This window comes from Pristiophorus japonicus, chromosome 3 (genome assembly GCF_044704955.1).
Source record: "Pristiophorus japonicus isolate sPriJap1 chromosome 3, sPriJap1.hap1, whole genome shotgun sequence".
Taxonomy (NCBI): domain Eukaryota; kingdom Metazoa; phylum Chordata; class Chondrichthyes; family Pristiophoridae; genus Pristiophorus; species Pristiophorus japonicus.
The window spans coordinates 32,086,141-32,093,445 of NC_091979.1; the positions used below are offsets into that span (position 1 = coordinate 32,086,141).

Genomic DNA, 7,305 nt, shown 5'->3' on the forward strand with positions numbered 1-7,305 from the left:
TCTTCCTGCATTCCACTCATCACATACCGTTTCTTTTGATCTTTCCTCCTGTATTGTATAGGGTTAATCACTTAGGGTTAATTATGATATCTAGTCATTCACAGTGTGTCTCTACTGCATGCTTTGTGGATTGTTGTTGTTGTATAGAGAGAGAGAGAAAGCGACCTTGGGAAGCACACCAGCTTGTTATGAGACGGTTCACATCTCGATATCTCATGCTTTGTGGACAAGCACCTGGGGCCTTACAGATTAGGAGTTGGCCATAAGCCACATGCACCCATGTTTTGTTCAATAGTATGTTTATTTGATAGTATAAAGGTACAGCACTGTCCCGTAGCTCTTAGAACTTCACCTTGGACCGTGATTCGCGAGCGGTGCCGGGACCCCAATGCTCCAAACCAGCCGTCGCTGTGGAGTTCCCGACGGGTTGATGGCCGTGAGCGTTGATGCAAGTTATCATACTTCTTTTTTCTTTGTAAACTGTATTATTAATGTTTCTTTTCTTTCAGTAAATGGTGTTTTATTCTTTCCTTCATTTTTCTTGTCTCTTATTTAACATTCATCCAGATCCCGAACCTGGGTCTATTATTATTGATCCAAAACATTTTGGCGTCATGAACAGGACCTGGTAAAATGTTTAAGAGAAAAGACAAGAAGCAGTCTCCTCCTGCGGGAGAGAAGTATAGAATACCAGGGTGGAGCATGAGGGATGAGGGTTTTGGCTCTCTTGCCAAGGTGCGAGCCCGGTTTGGGCCCCCACAACATGGGGATACGCTGTTATTGGATCAGAACAAAGATAGAGCCGTACCCCACGCAGTACTGTCTCTCCTGGAGGAAGCAGGCTTCCCACAGGAGAAAAATAGTCCCCCCACAAATGGGATGGCTTTTGTTGATAGCCTTAAGGGCGATGTGTAAACAACTGAAGGAAAGTGAGGCAGAAAACCTACAGTTAAAAACAGCTGCTAAGGTTTTGGAAAGTCAAAACTCGACCCTGACTGAAGCGGTCCGCACTGCACAAGAACGGGCTGACAAGGTCAATGAACAATCAGAAACTTTATTATGCCATCTGGCGAAAGTACAAAATAAAATGAAAGCCAGCCCACGGAAATTACAGATGGATCTGAAATATATCTTTTGTACTGCACTGATTTGCGTCTTCATGTGGTTTGGACTTGCTCAATCAGACCCTAGTGAGTGTTTAAAAGCTAATGCAAAATCATGTGGGGAATGTATACAAGCCGGGAAAAATTGTGGGGGGTGCACCAAAAATATCTGGTACTCCTTTGACTCAGAATATGAGTGGACAGATGGAGAAGGGGGGTAACGGGAGGAAACTAAAGACCCTCCCCCATACGCTCCGAGCACGGAAGCTAGACCTCTTATGACAAATAAGATGAAACAGCAAAATGGGGAACAGCCGGTAACCACTAGAGGGGTGCGTGACTTCACCACGAGTGAGTTACAAGAAATAGGGTCTCGATTTCGTCAAAAACCCGGGGAATCATTGTCAGAATGGCTAACCCGGATTTGGGACCCGGGAGCATCAGGCGTAATACTTAACCCCGAAGAGTTAACAAAAATGGGGACTATGACTATGGACCACCATATCACAGCAGTGCTACGGAATGTCCAGGGCACAGGTTCGCTATGGGACATGGTTACTATAGGGGTCCGGCAAAAATATCCCTCTGCCGTTGATTGGGAAGGGGAGGTAAAACATTGGAATACTATGGCGGAGGGTGCGATACAGTTGCGCAACATGGCAACACAGGGAGGAATATATCACCAACCATATGGGGGGCCAGATAAGGAGCTCTTTACGGCAGAATGCGGAGCAGGCTGATGAAGAGTGGTCCTCCTATGATGAGGGGTGCGCTACTCGCATTATTGGGACCAGCCCAAGGGCAGCTGGTGGGGCACGCTTGCCTATTGTTAGGACAGTTAGAGGATGTAGAAGATCCCCTCGACTAGGGTTGTGGCCGGAATCCGGGAGCACTCCTCGTTCGAGCCACATCAACCTAAGCTCCCGGGGATCTGAGGCCACACATTCCAATTACTTACCCGGCAGGGGAGTAACCATAATAAGCTTTGTTGAATGAAGAAAGACTTTGTGAATATCTGTCTGTGAATGAAAGTGCTTTTGTGATTTTTTTTGACTGCGGAATTAATTTTTCATGTGCCTGAAAGCCTGTTTAGAAAAATAGTGGAGCTGTCTGTTTGTTTTAGCTCCACCCACTTTTTCAAACAGAGTGAAGGCTTTTTTTAAACCTTCGTAGTGTTGTCCTGTATGTGGGAAGTCTTCAGAAAGTGTGAACCTTACAGGGGAAACCATACAAGGGCTCTTGGGGGAGGGTATCATTACACATGCGGTGTCCCCCTACAATAGTCCTGTTTGGCCTGTGCAGAAACCCAACAAAAATTGGAGGATGACTGTGGACTACCGACAACTGAACAAATTTGCCCCTCCCCTGGCAACCGCTGTCCCAGATATAGTAACTGTAACAGAGCGGCTGTCTGAAGAAGGTGCGGAGTGGTACACGGTAATCGACCTGGCCAATGAGACACACAAGGTCGGGTGAGCGCAGCAAAGCTCCATAGTGTGCTGGAGAGGGAATATCGCAGACAGAGCAAGTAAAGGAAAAGAAGGAATCACCCACAAACAGCTGAGAGTGAACTTGCGCAGTCGTCTGTCAGTTTAACCCAAGCGTCACCGATCTCCTGGGGCGTGTCTTTTGAACAGTTAACACCTGAAGAACGTAGCCATGCCTGGTTCACAGATGGCTCAGCGGTCTGGCGAAACGGCTTCGGTGACGGCGAGCCGCTGCTTTCAATCCAAAAACCCAGACAATTGTGCATGATGGGGGCATGGGAGGCTCCAGCCAGCTAGCAGAACTAGCAGCTGTAGTCCTTGCGTTAGAAGAGGAACAGCAACAAGTACACATATATACTGGCTCATGGGCGGTAGCCAATGACATGGCGAGCTGGATGCGAAACTGGCATGAACATAACTGGCAAGTAACTGGGAAAGACTGGTGGGGAAAGCACCTTTGGGAACAAATATGGTCCAAAGCCCAGAAGATGAAAATAACTGTGCATCATCTGGACGCTCACATGAAAAACACTTCAAAGACCTCTAAATATAATAACACCGTTGATAATATAGCCCAGCTACGGTTGTCAAAGGGGCGGAAGAGGAAGAATATGGCATAGGCAAGTGGGCCCACCACAAATCTGGATATTTGGGCATTTAGGGTGTCCCAAATGGGCACGAAATAGGGGGTTGCTTTTGACTACGGACGGTGTTAAACAGATCATAAACACCTGTGAAATTTGTCAAAAGGTGGAGCATTTTCCCCTACAACAACAAACCAGTGCCCATATTAACAGAGGGACTCAACCAGCACAAATATGGCAAGTTGATTATGTAGGATCTTTACCATTACAATAAAGGTTCCAATATTTGCTCACTGCTGTTGATACCTATTCTGGACTTTTGATAGCTTATCCAGTGACTAAAGCGAATCAACAAAGTACGATTAAAGCACTGGAGAATTTAATCACATACTACAGTGAGCCAGCAGAAGTACAGTCCGATAATGGTCGCACTTCACAGGTCAAACAGTGCAACAGTGGGCAGTAGATAACGGGATCTATTGGATGTTCCACATACCTTACTATCCGCAAACTGCAGGGGTAATAGAACGCATGAATGGACTACTTAAGCAACAGATTAAAATATTAACTCCCACTAACACATTGCAAGAGTGGTTAAAGGTCTTACCACAAGCAGTGCGCAATCTGAATCACCGACCATTGCGGGGGGGGGGGGAACTCCCATAAGCCACATGTTAGTCAAAGTTAGTGTCCCTACTATTGAAAAAGAAAATCAGACTCAGGACACAGTTTGTGAAGGCGGAAAAGTGTGGGTGCAGTACCCCCAGAAACCCTTACAAGCAGGGGAAATCTTAGCGAAAGCAAAAGGAACACTTATTGGGTGCTCCTGACTGGTCAAGATATTCCTCTCTGTGTTGACAAGGGTAAATTGAATAAACGGGGCTGAATTAACATACCTATGATTCCTCCCACAGGAATTGTGCCCAAAATGGCGACTTACCAACTCGTGCTGGCCAGTCTCTGTGTCTCGTTATCTGTGACTGTGCTAATTCCATCCTCAAACACAGCATGGGATGGCCGTATAGGGTGACGGTTAGCTAACACTGATCGTACGCAAGATTAACCTTCCTCCCACTGCAGACCTAACTCGTTTAGCTCAATTTCTAAAAGCTAACACTGATCATTGTATTACTCGTCGCATTATTACTGCTTGTATGTATTCTTAGGTGTAGATTGCAGGCGTTGCTTGCTCATACTCAATGTGTAACTGATGCATTACGCCTTCAACTTGATTATATTACTTAGAATGTCTAAATATCAAGGGTGGATTGCATTGTATAGGGTTAATCACATAGGGTTAATTATGATATTTAGTCACTCACAGTCTGTCTCTGCTCCATGCTTCGTGGATTGTTGTTGCTATATAGAGAGAGAGAGAGAAAGCGACTTGGGACACACACCAGCTTGCTATGAGACGGTCCGCGGCTCGGGATCTCATGCTTTGTGGACAAGCACCTGGGGCCTTACAGATTAGGAGTTGGCCATAAGCCACATGCACCCATGTTTTGTTCAATAGTATGTTTATTTGATAGTATAAAGGTACAGCACTGTCCCGTAGCTCTTAGAACTTCACCTTGGACCGTGATTCGCGAGTGATGCTGGGACCCCCAATGCTCCAGACCAGCCGTCGCTGTGGAGTTCCCGACGGGCTGAAGGCCGTGAGCGTTGATGCATCTTATCAGACTTCTTTTTTCTTTGTAAACTGTATTATTAATGTTTCTTTTCTTTCAGTAAATGGTGTTTTATTCTTTCCTTCATTTGTCTTGTCTCTTATTTAACATTCATTCAGATCCCGAACATGGGTCTATTATTATTCATCCAAAACACCTCCCCTCTCCCTTTGCTTCTGTACTAGCTTGAAACCTGTTACATTTCCAACCTTTTCCAGTTCTGACGAATGTCATCAACCTGAAACGTTAACTCTGTTTCTCTCTCCACCGATGCTGTCTGACCTGCTGAGTATATTCCAGCATTTTCTGTTTTTATTTCCGATTTCCAGCAGTTGCAGTATTGTGCATTTACATATAAATATATTAGGATACAGTATGAGTAATTTTAAACATGAAATGTGTGTAGCATACGTGGGAGGGAAAGGTGACTTTGGAACGATGGTGCTCAAAGGTCTCAACCACTGGGGTTTTTCTTGTGCCATGTCTGTGTCTGTTGTGGACGAATTGACAAAGATTGATTGCTATGAATAGTCAAAACTGCGTTGTATCATATCGTTGACTACCAGGATGGTAGAAGGCGAACTAGATGGACCTTAGTCTTTTATTATCCAGCTATTCCTATGTTCTTATATTGGATAGCTCTTGGTCAGCTGGCGTGCACATAATGGGCCGAAATTTCTATGATTATTTCCAGTGGTTGGGAGCTTTGAGCACTATAGATCCTAAGTCATCTGTTAATAATTTGGATGACGGAATTGAGTGTAATATCTCCAAGTTTGCAGATGACACTAAACTGGTGGTGGTGTGAGCTGTGAGGAGGATGCTAAGAGGCTGCAGAGTGATTTGGACAGGTTAGGTGAGTGGGCAAATGCATGGCAGATGCAGTATAATGTGGATAAATGTGAGGTTATCCACTTTGGTGGCAAAAACACGAAGGCAGAATATTATCAGAATGGTGGCAGATTAGGAAAAGGGGAAGTGCAACGAGACCTGGGTGTCATGGTTCATCAGTCATTGAAAGTTGGCATGCAGGTACAGCAGGCGGTGAAGAAGGCAAATGGCATTTTGGCCTTCGTAGATAGGGGATTTGAGTATAGGAGCAGGGAGGTCTTATTGCAATTGTACAGGGCCTTGGTGAGGCCTCACCTGGAATATTGTGTTCCGTTTTGGTCTCCTAATCTGAGGAAGGACATTCTTGCTATTGAGGGAGTGCAGCGAAGGTTCACTAGACTGATTCCTGGGATGGCAACACTGACATATGAGGAGAGGTTGAATCAACTGGGCCTTTATACATTGGAGTTTAGAAGGATGAGAGGGGATCTTATTGAAACATATAAGATTCTGAGGGGATGAGACAGGTTAGATGCGGGAAGAATGTTCTCGATGTTCCAGAACCAGGGGACACAGTCTTAGGATAAGGGGTAGGACATTTAGGACTGAGATGCAGAGGAATTTCTTCACTCAGAGAGTTGTTAACCTGTGGAATTCCCTACCGCAGAGAGTCGTTGATGCCAGCTCATTGGATATATTCAAGAGTGAATTAGATATGGTCCTTATGGCTAAAGGGATCAAGGGGTATGGAAAGAAAGCGGGAAAGGGGTACTGAGGAGAATGATCAGCCATGATCGTATTGAATGATGGTGCAGGCTCGAAGGGCCGAATGGCCTACTCCTGCACCTATTTTCTATGTTTCTATGTTGCCCCCTTACGACATTTCACATATAAACCTGCTTATACAGGCACACGTGTGCAGCTTTAGGGACGTCCTGAGGTCGTGAAAGGCTCTCTCTGAATGCAAATCTTTAACATGCACATGGCAGCTGACAGATGCAACATTGTGTGCGTAAACCTGCACGTACAGAAAAGTTGCCCTACCAAGGATCAGCAGTGTAAATGCGCCAATTCCCCACAGAGTCCACTAATAGGAAACTCGATTTGTCGATGGAACTTAGTAACAGCACTGAGAATGAATATAAAGAAGGTATAGTGCTGATTTGAATTCAATCCAACTGATACAAATAGTTCCTCTGCTGAAGATGCCAGCCACAAGTCTCAAATTTAAAGTGGCAATAAAAATTATTTTTTAAATTGCTCTTACTTCGCTCCGGATACCTAATTTAATTTGACCTGACACTCTCACCATTTCCCTGTTGTGCCCCTCGGATTCTCCATTTACCCTGAGCTGCCACGTTTATTTGCAGTTAGAGATTGGGTCTGTTGCAGAATCGGAGAGCAGGAAAGTCTAAAGTGAGTCTGGGCGTACTCTATACCGAGTGCAGGTGGAGCCTGCTCAGCCATTGGCGGTGTTATAATGCTGAGTGGCTTACACGTTAAAGGTTAAGTGTGGACCATAAACAAATTATGAAGGTGTTGTCACTCATGGGTCACTAATGATGCGGACGAGATCGCAAAATAGTGCAACGGCCACTTTTGATCCTCGGATGCTCTGCAGTTAGAAATT

The 7,305-nt window shown here is 45.2% G+C and overlaps 1 long non-coding RNA gene across 1 annotated transcript; it reads left to right on the forward strand.

The window, feature by feature from the left end:
* The first annotated feature begins 258 nt into the window (after positions 1 to 258).
* LOC139256954 (uncharacterized) lies at positions 259 to 4,926 on the forward strand. The gene is made up of 2 exons (XR_011592215.1): positions 259 to 448; positions 4,089 to 4,926. It is a non-coding gene; the product is annotated as an uncharacterized lncRNA (long non-coding RNA).
* The last annotated feature ends 2,379 nt before the right edge of the window (positions 4,927 to 7,305 follow it).